This window comes from Silene latifolia, chromosome Y (assembly GCF_048544455.1).
Source record: "Silene latifolia isolate original U9 population chromosome Y, ASM4854445v1, whole genome shotgun sequence".
NCBI lineage: Eukaryota > Viridiplantae > Streptophyta > Magnoliopsida > Caryophyllales > Caryophyllaceae > Silene > Silene latifolia.
Window position 1 is genome coordinate 10859371 of NC_133538.1, and position 20784 is coordinate 10880154.

At 39.9% G+C, this 20784-nt stretch overlaps 1 non-coding gene across 1 annotated transcript; it reads left to right on the plus strand.

Moving 5' to 3' along the window:
* Positions 1 to 3494: 3494 nt before the first annotated feature.
* Positions 3495 to 3601, plus strand: LOC141635577 (small nucleolar RNA R71). Its single transcript, XR_012540254.1, has one exon. It is a non-coding gene; the product is annotated as a small nucleolar RNA R71 (small nucleolar RNA).
* Positions 3602 to 20784: the final 17183 nt, after the last annotated feature.

The window sequence follows — 20784 nt, forward strand, 5'->3', positions numbered from 1 at the left end:
TCATCACCATCACTTACAAGGATAGCCTCATCATCAACTGGTTCATTGCTCCCATTTTCACTTACCACCTCTTCATCTTTTGAAATGTAAAGATCCGGGAAGAATTCTTTCCGATCCACCCAATCCGGTAGTGGCCCATTTGGGTCAAGTAAGCCCTTCTTGGACAAGTTATAAATTGATGGATATTTGGCATAATAGTTGTTCACTCGATTATTGTACATTTCTTCATGGATATGTTGCAATAATTTTGGACTATAGTCCTTTCCCGCCTTGACATTGGGGTCGTCAAGGTCAAAAGGTATGTAAAGAAAAGGATAAGGAGATATAAACCATGTTGGGGAAGTATAAATTAACCTTGTAGATGCTTGACAAATCTTCTTCAATCAACAAATCAAGCAATTAATCAAACCCAATTGCAAATTCTTCAAATTTTCGAGATGCTCAAACCCTAGGTTTGAGTGAGTCAAGTTTTGGGTGATTTGTGTAATTTGAAGGTTAAAAATTGGTATTGGAGTTGACTAAATGTCTCAAGGATGAATTTCCAATAAATTTGAGATGATTTGGTTGAGATTTGAGTGAGTTTGAATATGGGTAATTGGTGTTTTTTGTGAAAAAGGGGGTTTTGTGTTTGAAAATTAGGGAAGAATAAAGAAAAATAAGGAGACCCGTGTTATAGTTGGCAGTGAACAGTGGAGCTCGGGCGGATCCTTGTTGAGCTCGCCCGGATTCCTTGACAGGGCTTGGAGAAGCCTTCAGAGCTCGCCCAGATTGTGATAGAGCTCAGGCGTATTCGGTCAATCCGGGCGGATTGTTGTTGGGAACGCCCGGATTCCTTGGCAGGAATTTGCCTGGGCTTCTTTGATCATATAATCCGCCCTTCTCCTCTAATAAGTATCTCGACTCCTTTGTTTATGCATAGGGATCCTTCATTAAGTATGGGGCAATAGTAATACACAAATAAGCATCCCCACACTTCATTTCTACTTCATCTACAGACTTCAAAACACAGTTAGCGAATCGTACCTTACTCACTCTCATTATGAACATGGAAATTAACTAAATGCAAAGTTAACTTAATTGAAATGCATCATTAAAGATTTAGTATATTTAAAAATGGTGGTTTAAAGAGGACTCCACCAAACTCATCTCATTGTTGAACTTGTCATGGGGGCAAATCTAGGACGTTGTTGATGTTGCTCAACGTCCCATGGAAGTAATCAAACACTTGTTCACATTTGTTGAATAAATCCCAAGAGGACTTGGGTGGATCTCGATCATCATGAGCCAAAAATCCCTTCTCATAGATGTTTGGATCGGGACCAATGTAACTTTCATCATAATTAAATAACATCACATTTCCAACATAGGGATTGAATAATCCTTCAACTTCGTCGTGCCAAAGGCCATTGACATCTTCGATTTTGTCTTTCACCGGATCAATTTCATTCCTAAAACTAGAAACCACTTCTTTTATGTAATCATTTGCACTTTCGAGGTCCATTTCTTGTACCTTACAACCCAGAACATCCAAGGTTGTGTTCTTATCATTGAGCTTGTCAAAGATGTCTAGCTCACCATAGATAGCAATCTCAATTTCATCAACCTCTTGCCTCCAAGTTGGAGGTTCTACCTTGTCCTTTTTAATTGGAGGTTCATCTTTTGGATGAGGACAAGGATGAGGTTCAACTTTATCATTCATATCATTGGGAGAATGATCAACCATAAAGCATGGTTCCTCTAGATTAGGAGCTTTCATCACTTTGATTAGGTTGAAGGTTATCTTTTCGTCACCTACTTCCAAGGTGAGCATTCCATTTTTCACATTTATTACCGCTCCAACGGTTTGCAAAAATGGTCTTCCTAAGATGATTGGGATATGAGCATCTTCCTCCGTGCCTACGATGACAAAGTCAACGGAAATGAAGAACTTCCCCACCCTAACCGGTACATCCTCCAAGACTCCTAAGGGTGTTTTTGCAGAGCGATCCACCATTTGAAGCGTCATACTTGTGCATTTTAGCTCTCCCATCCCATGTTTTGCACAAACCGAGTAAGGCATTACACTTATACTTGATCTAAGGTCACAAAGTGCCTTCTCAAATCTTGTATCTCCAATTGTGCAAGGGATAGAGAAAACTCCAGGGGTCTTGTAATTTTGGTGGTGAAGTACCTTGTAGGATAGCTCTAGAAGCATCGACAATTGCAATTGTTTCCATTTGAACAATAGACTTCTTCTTTGTAAGGATGTCCTTCATGTATATTTGCATAAGCCGTCACATGGGTAATCAACTCGGTGAAGGGAATAGAAACTTCTGAATTCTTCACAATTTCCATGAATTTCCCAAGTTGTTTATCCATCTTAGGCTTTATTTCCTTACATGGAAATGGTAGCCTAATGACAATGGGCTCCTCATCAACCTTATTCATTCTTTCTTCTTCCTCATTGATTCCCTCTCATCTTTGCTTACATCCACCACCTTCTCACTATTTTTCTCTGAACTACCCTCATCATTTTTCTCCAAACCTTTGTCATCTATCTTGCTCCTCACTTAAAGAATAATCTCTTCACTTGGCACCATAGAAGACTCATATTGAGTACCACTTCTCAAGTGGATGAGCCGTCTCTTTTCTTGTGGGTTGGTTACCTTGAGAAGGTATTTCCCCTTTTTGTCTTTGTGAGTTTGATGAAACCGTTTGAGACATTTGAGTCTCAAGCATCTTGTTGTGTGCAAGCATATTATTGATGGTGATATCTTTTGCTTGGCTATCTTTTTGTATTTGAGCAAAGAATTCTTGTTGATTCTTTTGCATTTGAAGAACTGCTTTTTGAACATCAAAGGTTGTGTTATTGGGTAGGTTATATGAGGGTTGATTTTGGAATACTTGGTTTTGGTTGTAGAAAGGTCTTTGAATAAGATTTCTCAATGAAGGTGGGATGCATGTTGGTTGTGGGTTTTGAACATTTGGACTTTTGTATGAGAGGTTTGGGTGGTACTTGGTATTTTCATTGTAAAAGTTTGAGTATGGGGTACCATTCTTGTATGCTTGGAAAACATTCACTTGCTCAATTGTTCCTCTACATTCTTGTTGGTCATGCCCTAAGGTTCCACAACTTTTACATATTCCACTTACAATAGATGGCGTCATAGCCATGGCATTTACTTGATAGATTGTTGGTTGCTTTGGTGAGGTAGAAGCCTTCTTTACTTCTCTTGGCTTGTTTGAACTTTAAATTCATAGTGTCCATGTGAGAGCTTAGTTGTGCATAAAATTCGGTACTAAGTTGTGTCAAGGAGTCCACCTCATGTCGGCATCCTCTAATAGCCTTTCTAGGTCTACCATATTGAGAGCTATAGGTAGCCATTTCTTCAATCTTCGCCCAATTTTGGTTGTCATCAACTTTGGTAAACATGCCATTAGAGCCCATGATCAACACATTTATTGAATCCTCATAGAGTCCATTCCAAAATTGTTGGACTATAAACCACTCACTAAGGCTATGGTGAGGACAAGACCGACAAATGGCCGTTAAACACTCCTAAGCTTCATATATTTATTACTCATCTCGTTGCTTAAATCCCGTGATTTGAGCCCTAAGCATGTTAGTCTTCTCCGGTGGGTAAAACTTCTTGTAAAAAGCTAAGGTAAGCTTTTTCCATAAATTGATGCCAAGGGTAGCTTTGTCCAAGCTCTTTAACCATTGCTTTGAGGCTCCTATCAATGAAAATGGAAAGAGTACCCATCGAATTTGATCTTGAGTCACACTCGTTTGAGAGATAGCTTCACAATAATCACAAAAGGTCTCCATGTGAAGATGTGGATCCTCACTTGACATCCCCCTGAATTGGCTTCTTTCTACTAATTGAATGAAAGTGGATTTTGCTATGAAGTTTCATGTTAGGTGTGTGGGTGTAGGAGTGCCATTTGGTAAGCTATCCTTGGTAGGTACAAAATGTGATGTAGGCATGGTTGGTTGATTTTGTGGGTTGTGTAGGGGATTTGGTTGTGGGTTATTTAGTGGCTCCCTTGTAAATGGATTAACAAACTCAATCCCAATGTCAACTAAACCTTTATCACTTAAATAGTTTGATCCCCCCATGATTGAAGTAGATATTCCCTCAATGATTCTTCCTTTCCTAATATTTCTCAAAGTTCTATCAATTTCCGGATTAATTGGTAATGGATTACCACGACTTGATCTTCTAAACATGCAACAAACAACATTAGGGGAAAGATTAGACTACCCTAAAGAACTAGGTTCCACAAGGCCAAAACAAATTTACTACTAAAAAACACAAACAAAAAAACCAAATTACACCGTCCTGGGCAACGGCGCCATTTTTGATAGCGTTGCGTCGTTGTCCACTATCATACCAAATTTATATCTCAGCAAACAAATTTTAGCAAGTATGATGTGACCATAATTAGCGCATATTTAGCCCCCGAATTAGCCTTGTTCCCATGCTTTTTAGTGCATATTTGGGTCATTTATTATCTTTAGTTCTTTGTTTTGCATATTCTTTGATATTTTGATCCCTTGGTAGGAAAGGAGTAAGAATCTTCCATTTTTATGGCAAAACGAGACTAAATTGATCGAATTCAATGACTAAGCATCAAGGAGAGACAAGATTAGAAGGCCTTTGTACATATGATAGTAGATGAGCAATGTTGGGAAAGGATCCTTGAGTCCCCAAGGAAATCCCCAAGGAATTTATGAAGAAAAGGGAAGAAAAGAAGAAGATGTCTTGCTGAGGCACAATCCGTGCGGATTGTCTACAATCCGGCCGTCCTTCACCTGTACAATCCGTGCGGTTTTCCACCAAGACGCTCGGATTCCATCACCACAATCCACCCGGATTCTCTTGAATCCGCTCGGGTTCCATCGCCAGAATCCGCCCGTCCCGACCCTAATCCGCCCGGATTCCTCTACAGCGCGATTTCCTCTTCTCCAAGCTACGAAGAAAGAAGCCCTTCCTTCGGAAAATACCGGCTCCTCCCTGCTCAATCTAAAAAGTGTAATTACTAGTTTAGCCTTTAGTTAACCCTAATGCATCCCCCTAATTTCCACTATAAATACCCCATTAGTCTAATTAGAAGAGCATGTTCTTCTTATCAACAATTAGAGTAGTTAATATCAATCAAATCTCTCTTTAGTTTTGTAATCAACAATTAATCAAGTTCTAATACAAGTTTTATTTCCTTAATCTCTCTTTTGTTCATCCTTTATTTTGAGTAATTGAAGATTATTTGGGTTATTATTGGGAGATTGACAACCTCTCAATCAAGCATTCAAGTACTTCTTTTATCTTTGCTTTATTATTGGAATCATTAGTAGGTATAATTCTCTTAATCCCTTTTTAATTATTGTTAATTACTTTCATTTATTCATCATGTTTCATTTTGTTGGTATGATTGACAACCTTGCTAGCATGATCAATATGATAATGAGTGAGTAGTCTCTTAGCTAGGGTTAATGGGTGATTAGGGGAAACCAACATGAGGAATGATTCATGCTTAAATTAATATGCTTTCATGTTTTATTTGCTTGCTTGTTTTGATCTCAACTCATGCACATGTTATATTTGATGAAATGCTAAGCCTATGAATCCTTGCATTTACCACCATCTCCTATCCTTTCAATGAGACTTGTAAGACATAACCCAACTCGAGTCTCATTAGACCATGCATGTTGTTGAGTAGGGAAGATTAAGTCGACTTATAGGTGTTGTACAATCTAATCGATTCGGCTCCGGGACCCAAACTTTCCTAGGATTGTAAGATATAACCCAACTCAATCCATCACAACAATAATTGCTTGCTTATAATTTGAGAACATGTTTGTATGATCAATTCCCATGATCCCCCTATGATCCCATGACACCCTAGTGCTTTTTAATCAATTGTTTACACCCTTTTTAATTCATCTTGCTTGTTTGTTTTCATTGCTATTTTAGTTAGTGACCTTCTACATCAACCCAATTTGTGACACCCCTAAGACACCACTAGTTGCAATAGAAATCTCATTTCAATACCCGTCCCTTGGGACCCGACCTTTACTTGCCTCTTTACTAATTGTAGAGTTGTTTGTGAAGCTATAAATTGTGTTTTGATTCGGACGTGACCCAACGACCACACCTTTAATTGTGAACACGAAACGGACCGATAAAAGTAGTAAGTAACGGTCAAACCCAAAGGTCGGTAGCTTTGTATTATGCAAGTTATGGAGTATTTAAGGTAGTAACAAGGACGTCACAATTGATTGGTAAGGTAGGAGATCAACTAACAATTACTAGTAAACAGGTGTAACTAAAAGAAAATAAAGCAAGTATATAAATAGGAGTGTAAACAATTGATTAAAGACACTAGGGTGTCATGTGATCATAGGGGTAATCAAGTAATAGATCTAAGGGAATGAGGTTGGTTGTTTAGTCAAAATCATGGTAGAATAGGGCCAGAATTTTTGGTCCTACGGCCCATAGGTCAAGTTGGGTTAGCTTATGGCGTACACCGGATCTCCCTACTAGTCTTAGTGCATGGTCAAACAATCCTCGAGTTGGTTTATATCTTACAAGGATTGTTGAAGAGGTAAAGAATCATGCAAGGTCGTCAATCATGCATTTCATCAAACATAACATGTGCACTAAAGCTAGAACTACTATAACACAATTTAATCAACGAAATAAACTAATTGAAAGATGGATATACCCTTTAATCATCCCCTAATCCCCCATTAATCCTAGCTAAAGGATTACTCACTCATTATCATGGATATCATGCAAATAATGGTGCCAAACATCAAAGCAATATGAAACAATGATGAACAAAGTAAAGTAATTAACAAGGATTAACAAGTAATTAAGTAAAAGAGTAAAGAATTGTACTAACTTAAGGAGATGAAAAATAATAATGAAGGAAATAAAGAAGAAATCCTTTGATTAAAGAAGAATTGTCACTTTTTTCAAATACAACCCAAGAATTCTTCAACAATAAGACTAGATCTAAGCTTGAATGTGCAAAGATTAAGAAAAGTTAAGGAAAGATTAAATTAATTAAATGTGATTAAGGTAAACAATTCCTAATTAACCCTCTAATAAAGTATATCCTCCTTAATGGGGAATGAGGGGTATTTATACTAATAAAAGAATTAGAGGCTAATTAGATATTTTGAAGCTTGGAAGGCAAGGTAGTCCTCTGAGGGAGCCTCCCGGATCACCCAAAGAGCCGCCCGGATTGGGTTTGCTCTTGGTGATCCCTGCCGTGGACGCCCTGTCTGACACCCCCATACACCAAGGTGCCTTACCAAGGACACCTAATGCATGGAAATGCTACCATCTCGGTTACCCGAGGGGATGTATATCAAATAGACAATAAAGAAACATACTTATTTAAGTAAATGAGTTTAAGTGATTACAATATCAAATCCCAAACTGTAAAACAAATACAAATGTTCCCAAAAACTAAACAACCGAAAAGCAAACTAAGTTATGACACAACGAAATACTCTAAAGACAGGTGATGACTTCATCCCAGCTATCCCTCGCGCAAGCCATCTCATACCTGCTCAATAACTGCTCACCATCCTCGTATGGATCACCACAATTTTCAAAACATTTAAACCGGGGTCAGTTACTGATTATATAAAGCAAGATACACAATATACAAACAGCACACAACTCCCAACTCCATAACATCTCCACACACCTGACTACACACTAAAGTGTGTAGTTCTGCAAGAATACCCATCGCGACAGATATTCCACGCCGCCAGTGGGGGACCACAACCGTACCCACCAAATCCCCGCTCATCTAATCCGAGCGATAACCCATGTTCTTTAATGTGCACATCCCCTCCTATGGCAGGTTCCACAGAGGGCAAATAAAGGGCGTGAAGCCACTCCCGCAAGTGACTCCGCTCAACCGAGGACACGCCTCCCGAACCACAGACAAACACAACCAATCAAATTATATAACAACAATCACCATTACGAAACCAACATGTTATAGATCAACAATAAACACAACCACCACCAACAATTATGTAACCAATAACCGAGTAGGGAAACCCTACCTGGAATAAGAAATCACCAAATCGTCATAAAGCAGCTATTCAATATTGCTCCTCTACGAAACCACCTCATATAAACACATAACCATACAACTACCATCTAATCCAACATTATACTCCCCAAAACCCCGAAATTACCCAATTAGGGTTTTAAACAAACTCAACGAAAAGGTATAAAAACTATACAAGGATCTTACCCTCGACACGACGAACTCAACGGCGTAAAGAAAACGACGATCCGACAAACTTAGCCTTTGGGATTTGATAGCAACGCGAAGAAAAAAAGCAACGTAACTTGTTTTCTCTCTTGAAAGGTTTTTAGAAAAGATAAAAGTGATAAAAAAAAGTGACGGAAAGCCTTAAATATCAATCACGCGTTACTAACAAAACCTGGCTAAAACAACCCGCAGAACCAACTTACTCGATCGAGTAAGACACTTACTTGATCGAGTGACCTTTACACGATCGAGTGCCACACTTACTCGATTGAGTACCCTTCAGCAGAACACTGTTTCGTAAACCAAACATACTTACTCGATAGAGTAAGCCCCACTCGATAGAGTTCCCAAAGACATAGAAAACCGTAGTATTACAGTTTTCCCTCCTTAAAAAGAACTTCGTCCCCGAAATTCAACCCATACACAAAAACAAAACATACTAACTCAAACACGACATAACAACGCAACTAAAAACTCCAAACAAAACTCCCAACTACAACTCAAACCGACTCAAAGCAACTACTTACTATACCAAAACTAACATAAACCATACCAAAACCTTATGCAATCACCTCCAACCCCCACTAAAAGAAACATGGTTACGTCCCCGTAACCACATATACCTGATCAAAAAGAGACGGATACCGCTCCCTCATAGCCCCTTCCGCCTCCCAAGTAGCTTCCTCAACCTCATGATTAGACCATAAAACCTTAAGCAACACTGTTTCCCCGGACCTAGTTTTCCGAACCTTGCGATCAAGAATATGTTTTGGCACCGCAAGATAAGACAAGGACTCATCTAACTCTATGTTCTCCACCTCTAGCAAATGTGAAGGATCTCTCATATACTTCTGTAACTGAGACACATGAAACACATTATGAACACGATCCAAAGCCGCTAGTAATGCTAACCGATAAGCAACATCTCCCACCCGATTCAAAATCTCATATGGTCCGATAAACTTCTAGCTCAGCTTCCCTTTCTAACCAAACCCCATAACCCCACGCATAGGATATATTTTCAAAAGAACCTTGTCCCCAACCTGAAACTCTATGTCACGGCGATATAGGTTTGCATAACTCTTTTGTCGATCCTGGGCCGCTCTCATCTTTTACCTAATCACCTTAACTTGTTCTATCATCTCCTGTACAATCTGTGGTCCTAAAACCAATACCTTAGCTCTATCAACCGAGCAAATCGGACTCCTACACCTCCTCCCATACAAAGCCTCAAACGGTGCCATCCCAATACTCGTATGGTAGCTGTTGATATAAGAAAACTCAATCAAATCCAACCTATCGGCCCAGCTACCACCAAACTCCATCACACAAGCTCTCAACATGTCCTCCAAGGTCTTGATAGTTCTCTTTGTCTGCCCATCTGTTGCATGATGAAAAGCAGTACTCATCTTTAAGGTAGTTCCCATCAACTCCTACAACTCTTGCCAAAACCGTTATATGAATATCGCATCTCGATCCGACACTATATCCTTAGACAAACCATGTAACCAAACCACATGCTTTTAATAACCCAAAGCTAGTTGTACCTTACTCCAAGTATCTTTCATAGGAATAAAGTGAGTTGACTTAGTCAAACGGTCAACTATCACCCATATCACGTTGTCACCCTGCTGGCTCCTCGGTAAACCCACTATAAAATCCATAGAGATAGATTCCCATTTCCACTCAGGTACCTCAAGAGACTGAATCTTACCTTGTGGTCATCGCTGCTCTCCCTTAACTCTCTGACATGTCAAACATCGAGCTACAAACTCAGTTGTCTCCCTCTTCATCCCAGGACACCAGAAAGTCTTCTTCAAATCTTTATATAACTTGTCACCACCTGGATGTACTGAATACGGTGTGCAATGAGCCTCTGTCATGATTACCTTTTTCAACTCCTCATCATTAGGAACATACCATCTCCCATTAAACCGAACACTCCCATCCGTATGAATAGAGAACCGTGACACTGTCCCTTTCTCTACTCCAGTTCTCCACTCCTCAGTCTTAGGATCAAGAGCATGCTTCTGCCGAATATCATCATAAAGGTTTGGTTCCACTGTCAAGTCTCCTCTAGCATCCCCTTTTTGTATCATATGTATCCCCATCTTCCCCACCTCATCTCTCAACCCCATCAAGGACATAGTTGTGCATAGAGAATACACACTCTTTCTACTCAACGTATCCCACGTTTTCTTTCCCTTCATGGTATATGATATCCATGTTATAGTCCCCTCTCAGCTCCATCCACATCCTCTATCTCATGTTCAGCTCCTTTTGAGTAAAGATATACTTGAGACTTTTGTGATCTGAAAACACTATAAAGGTCACTCCATAATGATAGTGCCTCCAAATCTTGAAAGCAAACACAACTACACCCAACTCTAGAACATGTGTTGGATAGTTCTCCTCATAAGGCTTCAATTGCCTAGAAGTATAGGCAATTACTTTCCCATTCTGCATCAACACACATCCTAACCCATTCTTTGAAACATCAGTATATACCTCAAAGTTCTCACACCCCTCAGGTAAAGCTAAGACGGGAGCTGTGGTCAAACGCTCCTTTATTTTTTGGAACGCCGTCTCACAACTTTCATCCCTACGAAACCTGGTCTCTTTCCTCATCAACGCTGTTATAGGTCTGGCAATCTTTGAAATGTCTTTCACGAACAGATGATAGTACACTGCCAACCCCAAGAAACTCCTGATCTCTGCCACATTCTTCGGTGCTTCCCACTTAGACACTGCCTCTATCTTTGCCGAATCCACAGCTACACCATCCTTGGAAATCACATGTCCCAGAACGGCAACTTCCTCGAGCCAGAAGTCACACTTAGATAACTTTGTATACATCTGATTGTCACGCAGTCTACAACACTAACCTCAAGTGCTCCTCATGCTCCTCCTTAGTCTTGGAATAGACTAAGATATCATCTATCAACACCACCATAAACCAATCCAAAAACTGACTGAAGACCCGGATCATCAAATCCATAAACACTGCTGGTGCATTAGATAACCCAAACGGCATCACCACATACTCATAGTGACCACACCTCGATGTAAAAGGTGTCTTTGGTATGTCCTCATCCCGAATCTTACTTGATGGTAACCTGATCTCAAATCAATCTTGGAAAAGACTGCTGCCCCACTAAACTGGTCAAACAGATCATCTATCCTAGGCAAAGGATACGTGTTCTTCACTGTAACCCTGTTCAGCTCTCTATAGTCGATGCCCAACCTCAAACTCCCATCTTTCTTCTTCACAAATAGAACTGGTGCTCTCCACGGCGATACACGAGGTCTAATGTATCCCTTATCAATCAAATCATCCAGCTATTTCTTCTGCTCCTCCAACTCCTTAGGACCCATGCGGTACGGGGCCTTAGAGATTGGTCGCGTCCTTGGTTTCAACTCCACACTAAAATCTATCTCCCTCTTTGGTGCACACCTAGTATCTCCTCCGGAAAAACATATGGGAACTCCCCCACCACTGGTATCTGATCACCTGTCAAACTCATCTTACTATGGTCTCTCACATGGTACAGAATCAAAGGACACCCCTTCTTTAGATAAGACTTCAATGTCACCGCTGCAATCACTTTGACTTTCGGTTTGACAAGAAACCCACGATAAGACACACTAACTCCCTTAGGACCTCTCAAAGAGACTCTCTTTTGGTGACAATCTATTCTAGCTTTGTACTTACCCAGCCAATCCATACCAACTATTATCTCAAAACCATCCATGGGAAACTCTAACAAATCTACTAGAAAGTCAACCTGCCCAACTATCATAGATACACCCTTATACAACCTCCCACAAGTTACAGACTCACCCGACGGTATAAAAACCTCATCTTTTACAGATTCAAACTCTCTTAAACCCAAAAGCTTAGCATGACTCAACGATACAAAAGAATATGACGCTCTCGAATCAAACAAAACAAAGGTAAAAAAACCATTAACAAGAAAAGTACCCGTGATTACGTGAGCATCATCCTCAGCAGCTTTCTTGTCCATCATGAATAGCTTGCCGCTGGTCTTTTGTCCACCTCCATGGACAGTACTAACACTAGTAGATGGCTTGGCAGCTGAACCCTGGCTGTTGTTAGCTGCCGGTTTCTAATAAGAATTACCGTCATTGCGGTTAGATCCCCCGTTGTTGTTACTCTGACCACCCTGATTGTTCCATGACCCAACTGCCCTGTTGCGAGCATAACTCTGAGACGGGCCTTGAGAGAAACTCCCCTATGATGGCCTCTGAAAACCCCTTCCCACAGCGCTATTGCACTCATGTCTCTTGTGGCCCATACCGCCACAGTTGTAACAAGATATACCCCAGCTGCTACTACCACCACCTCAGCCACGCCCATAGGAAGCTCCCCCACTAAACTCCGATCCCGATGAGTAAGCCCTCACTTGGTTATGGTTTCCCCTCTTGTAACTTTACTGACCACCACCCTCACTCTCAGCCTTTCTCTTCTCGGGACCTCGCTCCCTGTTCTCCTTGGCCATTTCGACCAATCTCTCAGCTCTCCCTGCTCTCTCATACACTTCCTTAACATCTGTAAGGACCCCAACCGGTAGCTTCTCCATAATCTTATAGGTCAAACCCTTCTCAAATCTCAGCGCTAAGTTCTCTTGGCTCAATCCTATATCCTCAACATACCTAGACTTCTGATTGAACTTATGATAGTACTCAGCCACAATCATATTTGGAGTCATTTTGAAATCATTAAACTCCTCCCTCAGCTTATTACGAACAAGCTCAGGCATAAACTATCGGCGCATAGCTCTCTTAAACTCACTCCACGGTATAGCTAACTTCCCTTGCCTCACATACAAGTCCAAAGTACTCTACATTACCTTATCCCACCATTCTCCAGCCACATCTCTCAAGTAGAACGCAGCTTTTTCCACTTTAAAGTCCTTAGGGCAGTGAACCACATTCAGAATATTCTTCATCTCCCTATGCCAATTGTCGAGCAAAATTGGCGCTCCGGTACCCATGTATTCCTTTGGGTTGAAACAGGCTATGGTAGTACTCATCTTAGAAAAATCTACCCCAGCCTCTTTGTCCTTCCCAAACTTCTTCAAGGCCTCAATAAGCGCCTCTTGATGCTCAAGCATCTTGGCCACCTCATCTAAACTCATCAACTCAGCCCTAGCATAAAAAGCGGATCTCTTTGGCGGCATCTTTGAACTATATAAGAGAAGAGGTAAACATAAACACACATCCCACAACTTAAACACGTATATAACCTGTGCAGACCATACTCGACCGAGCTCTCAACACACTCGATCGAGTTAAGGTCACTCGATCGAGTTGCCCACTCACTCGATCGAGTACCTCGACTCCAGAACCTGTCCAGAAAGCATCACATAACCCACTCGATGGAGCCCCTAACTTACTCGATTGAGTAGCCATTGCTCGATCGAGTCCCCATCTTACTCGATCGAGTGCCCCAAAACAGCAGCGATTGTTCAAAAATGTTATACGCCCCACTCGACCGAGTCTTACCCACTCGATCGAGCCCCTCACCTACTCGATCGAGTGCCCCGCACTCGATTGAGTCATGCTGACTCGTAAGCTACTCGCATGCTCAACTCAACTACTTTTCACAACAACAACTATATAATAAATGTATACGTATATAGAAAACCACAACATCCTATTCATATGTTTCTAACAAGCCAGATTAGAAATCAGTCATCATGCAATTCCGTTATTCATATCAACATATAATCATGCAAACTACTCACCTTTCGCCACTACATGCTCCTTTCTCCACATTCATTTATCCACCAATTCATACCACACAACATCCAATATATATATGCAACATAATTGAAATAAACACATAGCGATCCCATGACACTCCCTATAGTGACCAGTTCAAAGTTGTAGGGCGCGATCGCGATTTTAGGACGTCTCCCAAGCCTTTGCATTAGCTCCTAACAACTCATACTCGGGTTTATTTTATTTTAACTCCCTAGATTCATTGGGTTCCTTAGTTATAGGTTCCAAAATTATCGCTCTGATACCACTTTGTAACACCCCGATACACTAGGTGCCTTACCAAGACCACTTAATGCATGGAAATGCTACCATCTCGGTTACCCGAGGCAATGTATATCAAATAGACAATAAAGAAACATAGTTAATTAAGTAAATGAGATTAAGTGATTACAATATCAAAATCCCAAACTGTAAAACAAAAACAAATGTTCTCAAAAACCAAACAACCAAAAAGCAAACTAAGTTTATGACACAGCGGAAGACTCTAAAGACAGGTGATGACACCATCCCAGCTATCCCTTGCGTAAGCCATCTCATACCTGCTCAATAACTGCTCACCATCCCCGAATGGATCAGCACGGTTTTCAAAACATTTAAACCGGGGTCAGTTACTGATTACATAAAGCAAGATACACAATATACAAACAACACACAACTCCCAACTCCATAATATCTCCACACACCTGACTACACACTAAAGTGCGTAGTCCTGCCAGAATACCCATCGCAACAGATATTCCACGCCGCCGGTGGGGGACCGCAGCTGTACCCACCAAATCCTCGCTCATCCAAACCAAGCGATAACCCATGTTCCTTAATGTGCACATCCCCTCATGTGGCGGGTTCCAAAGAGGGCGAATCAAAGGCGTGAAGTCACTCCCGCAAGTGCCTCCACTCAGCCGAGGACATGCCTCACGAACCACAGACAAACACAACCAATCAAATTATACAACAACAATCACCAATACGAAACCAACATGTTATAGATCAACAATAAACACAACCACCACCAACAATTATGTAACCAATAACCGAGTAGGGAAACCCTATCTGGAATAAGCAATCACCAAATCGTCACAAAGCAGCTATTCAATATTTCTCCTTTACGAAACCACCTCATATAAACGCATAAGCTTAGAATTACCATCTAATACAACATCATACTCCCCGAAACCTCCAAATTACCTAATTAGGGTTTTAAACAAGCTCAAAGAAAAGGTATAAAAACTATACAAGGATCTTACCCTTGACACGACGAACACAACGACAAAAAGAACACGACAATCCGATAACCTTAGCCTTTGGGATTTAATAGCAACGCGAAGAACAAAAGCAACGTAACTTGGTTTCTCTCTTGAAAGGTTTTTAGAAAAGATAAAAGTGACAAAGAAAGTGATGGAAAGCCTTAAATATCAATCACGTGTTACTAACAAAACCCGGCTAAAACAACCCACAGAACCAACTTACTCGATCGAGTAAGACAATTACTCGATCCAGTGACCCTTACTCAATCGAGTGTCACACTTACTCGATCTAGTACTCTTAAGCAGAAAATTGTTTCGTAAACCAAACATACTTAATCGACAGAGTAAGCCCCACTCGATAGAGTACCCAAAGACATAGAAAACCGTAGTGTTACACCGGGATCCTCTAGGATCTCACCCGGATCACTTGTACCCGCCCGAGTCCTTTGTCAGCCCGCCCGGATTCGGCTTTTTTAGCCTTCTTCTTCTTTTGCTACCCCAGAATCCATGGGGATCCTTCTAGGTAGGAGGGCTTGGTCTAATTTGCCTTTAAGACTTGATATGAGTCTTTGGTTTCCGTCTCCTCTTCATGTTTGGTCATTAGTACCATCAATTAGGCTCCTAAATGCTTCATTTATGTATGATTTCCTCCCATTTTGCTTCCTTTCCTACAAAAGAGCTAAAATCCAATAGAAAATCAAATAAGAGGCAAAAGACGCCGATATGACCCTAATAAGTGCAAGAAAGCATGCGAAACGAGGTTCAATTAGGAGTTAAATGTGTGCTTTTTACGACCACGCTGGGTGAGAAGATAAATGGTGTTGGTGAGGATGGAGTCCTTGGTTGTGGTGCTACTGTGCTTGATTCTCGGAACGATGATGATGAGGTGAAAGGTATGGAATAGATGGCAGAGTTTTTAAGGGTAGATGATGAGAGAAGGGTGGGGGTGAAGGAAGATAATGTGATTGAGGGTGAAGGTCCTGAATGTTGCGATGTTGTTGATTAAAGTGAAGCCATAACCGGTTCTTCTAATGTTGTTCTTGATAGCTATGGGGAAATGGATACTTTTGTCCCCAATTCATGCATGCATGAGAATGTTATGCAAGAAGAGGAAGATGATGAGGTGGAGGCTAGGGCAGAGATGGCGAAGTTTATGAAGAAAGATGTGGAGAAGAGAACAAAGAAACGGCTATCGAGGCAAGACTTTCCTAATCATAGACGTTGGTTTTTGAAAGAGCTTTCTCAGTGCTGGCCTTGTTTTCCCTTGAATTGGTAGATGAAGATGAAGGGAGGTCTAATTCTATTTCTCTTTTTCTTTGTTTTTTGTTTTTTTCTTTTAAGTTGGGTTGTATGATGGACTAATGATGATAATGTCTCATTTATGGGTTTTATTTTACTCCTTTATGAATGTTTATGCTGAATGATCCTTTTTGAGAGCATTAGTTAGCCCTGGATGACATAATCCATGCATTATTCAACCAGAACAAAATGTGATGACACTACGCCAAATAAGATCTTCAATAACGGTCAGATAATGCAATTACTGTTATTAAATAGAAACACAGAACCGTTATTGCAACGACAGTTGTTAAATATATACCACAGTTGTACAAATACGCGATCGTTATATAAATTCAATAACGGATCTATAATACCGTTATCACAACTCAAGAACCATTATAAAACTGTTGTTAAATATGTTTATAACAATGGGTATACTTTTAAGAAACCGTTATTAAATCTTAATAACGGTTTCAAATTAGTTGTCCTAGTTTGCTATTGACAATGGTTTAGTGGTTCCATAACCGTTGTTAAATACTATATATGATAACGGTTCATTTCGTTATCTTATTTAATTAAATGTCAAAATTTAACAACGGTTTTATTGCGTGAAAAACCGTTGTTATATTTATATATTGACAACGGTATATAACCGTTATATATTTTTATTGATGAGACTTTTGACAACGGTTCTTCTTAAATAAACCGTTGCAAAAGTTTTGAAGTCGAAAACAGTTATCGTTCATTATCTTATATTTTTGGCGGTTTGAATAGGAGGGAAAATATGTTAACGGTTATTTATCTAAATAAAACCGTTGTCAAATAATTGTTTGCAACGGGTTATTTTTAACCGTTATCGTTTTTTAATGTTATTTTTTTAAAAAAATGACTTTAGCTTGTTCTAGCAGCTGTTAAAATACTATTTTTTCAGCTTCTGCTGAAAAATAGCATTCCAGCAGCTGTGCACTGCAAAAATTCAATCATGCATCAAAATATTACACCCCGTGATCAATTAAACCCAGTTTAAAAACAGTACAAGCAGGATGATCAAAAGCCAAAACACAACTTCCTCAAAAAAACAAAATAAGCCAATACACAATGGCTCTATATTTACACACACGTACATAAAGCATGAGGAAACTATTGAGACTCCGTTAATGAAACAACATAACTGGCCCACAAATTTATCAACTGGTTGATGTCCTCTGGCGAATATTCTGGGGCTTTGTTGAGTATTAGTGGAAACTACAATTCAAAATATACATAATCAAAATAGATATAATACATGGAAGTATACAGAATTGAACTCAATTTACGTCTGAAATAGTTTTTAAATCACACTAACCCGTATCGGAATGGTAGAAAGTTTTCCGTTGATAAACTCCCACATAGACTGACAAACGTAAAAGGCGCATTGTTTGTCGTTTGGTGCTTTAGGAGACTATTATATAAATCACACAAAGCAGCTGAATTGAATAATCAACCTCTCGCAAAACATAAATTAAATGATGCGAGTAATTATTAAGAATACACTTACTAATGGTGTGATAAAATTGGGAACAGTGTTGCTTTCATACTTCCCAAATAAACATAATCTTTTTTTTTGCTTCAAAAACACTAATTCATAAATATACACACATGCCATTCTTTTTTGCATATATATGGCTCAAGTCATACAATAACAAATGACATTATTGAAGTTTGTAAATGATACGTGCATATTCTATACACTTTATTAGCGTTTTTGGCACGTATTTCTATGCGTAATTGTTAGCTTTAGGCTATTATTTCTCCCGAAACGGTTTACTTTGGATTTCCTATGTCATTATTGTAGGAATGATCAGAAGTAAGCTAAATCAAGCTTTTATCTGTTCTCGGGGGCATTTTATGGAAACTATGAAGTTAGAAGCTCGGAATTCGATCGTCTCGGAATGCGTGCAAGAAGTTGGAGGGCTGTTTATTAGAGTAGAGAGAAGCTGCATAGCGCAACTGGTCTATCGACCAATGTCTCCAGTCTATCGACCCAGGAGTTCAGCAAGGAAGGAAAGTTGCCAGCACTGTACTGGCCAGTCGATCGACCACGTCACCTGGTCGATCGACTCTATTTCGAGGCTGCGGTTTCTTTTACACGATTGTCTTTTGAAACCCCACTTGTAATTTATCTTTTGGGCATAACTATTATTAGTAGGACGTAGCAAACAACTTAGGTTATGTTTTTTATTCAACAACTCAAGTTTTTAGACCTAGTTTTAGGAACGCGAAACGGAGGCTACGGATTACGATCAATTGTTTGTTCATCGAATTCTTTAGTAAGCTTTATTTTCAATTTCAATCTTCTCTTATTCTTGTTTATTTATTTCTAGTTTCTTCCAATTTTTATTTAAGCAATTCAATTTTAATCCCTTAGTTTTTAATTCTAATTCAATCATGTCAATTTTATTCCGTATCTTTAATTTTGCAATTGTCATATTCTTAATCATGCGTAGCTAAATTCCTACGCTGAGAATTAGGGAATCCATGGCGTCATGAGTTGCTATTATTAAGTTTAGGTTGAACCCGTACCGGCCTTATTTACTTTTGTAAGAATTTACCCCTTTGCTAGATTGAGAGATTAGCGGAGTTAGATTTCTTACAAGTAATTGGAAAGACTAGTGGAGCGAAAGCAATCTAGTTTCATTCTAGGGTGAAAGAAGACCGAGAGGCGTAATTTGAATAGAGACTTAGAGGACCTATTTGACATCCTGAGACGGAATTGGACAGACCTTGACTTTACTTGACTGACCCTTAGGCCATGGTGAACCGAAGTTCCTAACTGCTTTTTAATATCTATTTTAAACTTCATTTAAATTTCAGTAATTAGTTTAGAATCAACCAACCAAACCCACCCCCCCCCCCCCAATAATTGTTACTTCAATAGATTAAAAATAGCAAATATAATTGATCTTGTCTCTCTGTGGTTCGGCCCTTACTATCACTAGCTATAGTTTTAGTTTGGTTTATAAATTTAACTTTGATACAAAACGACGGTATCAAATTTTGGCGCCGTTGCTGGGGAGACGGTGTAATTCTGTTTCCTTTATTTTTAGTTTATTTTTCTTGTCTCAAGGAACTTTGGTTCCTTGAGGCCGTTGCTTACCTTTTCCTTCTAGTTTTGCTTGTGCACAGTTAGAAGAAGATTTCGAGAGGGAAACTTGAGTACTCCCGATTTTGCTACAATCATGCCAACAATATACGATCAGTCTCAGCCAAAGGTACAAGATATTCCTCAGGGATTTAGCCTTCCTGTTCCTACACAGGGGACTTTTGATATCCGCCCCTCTCACATCTCTTTAGCGCAGCGGAACCTGTTTGGGGGATTACCAGATGAAGATCCGGGGACGCATATGGAGATCTTCACGGATTATTGTTGTTCCATATCTGTACCGGCCGGAGTGACCCAAGATGAAGTAAAGGAGATATTATTTCTATACTCCTTGAATGATTATGCGCGTGAATGGTACCGCTACCTTGATAAGGTAGCAGCTGGAGTTACAAACTGGACATCTCTAGCTTTGGCTTTCTACAAAAAATATTATCCGCCTGTGAAAATCAATGGTTTGAGAAGTCAAATTACAAATTTCCAGCAAGGACCCGATGAGGAATTACATGAAGCATGGGTCCGTTTCAAGAAATTAGTTCGATCTGTTTCTCACCATGGTTTTCAGCAGTGGTACCTTTGCAACCAATTTTATAATGCTTTGTACGATGACTACAGAGTCATCTTTGATGCAGCTGCAAATGGTAGGTTCCAAAACAATGTGGATTCTAATAAAGGTTGGAACACTATTGAGGAGATGGCAGTTCATAGAGCTGAATGTGGGAGTTCGCGTGGGAATTCGCGAAAGCCAAGTGATGAAATGAGTGCCGTTGCAGTACTTGAAGCTTCTATTAATGACCGGTTTGAAAAGCTCGAGTTTTCTAAGGCTTCCGAGAAGAAAATTGAAATTCCTGTTCATAACTCAAATGAGACCGCGGAATTGAGAGAAATAGTCCAAGCTCTTTTGGTTCAAGTTACGAAAATAGAAGAAGCTAGGATTGAATCTGCAAGGAATTTTGAGAAGCAGTTGGAGATTCTAGCGGCTAACCAAGTCGCCAATTCGTCAAGTAAATGTGAGGTTCCTATCGAGACACT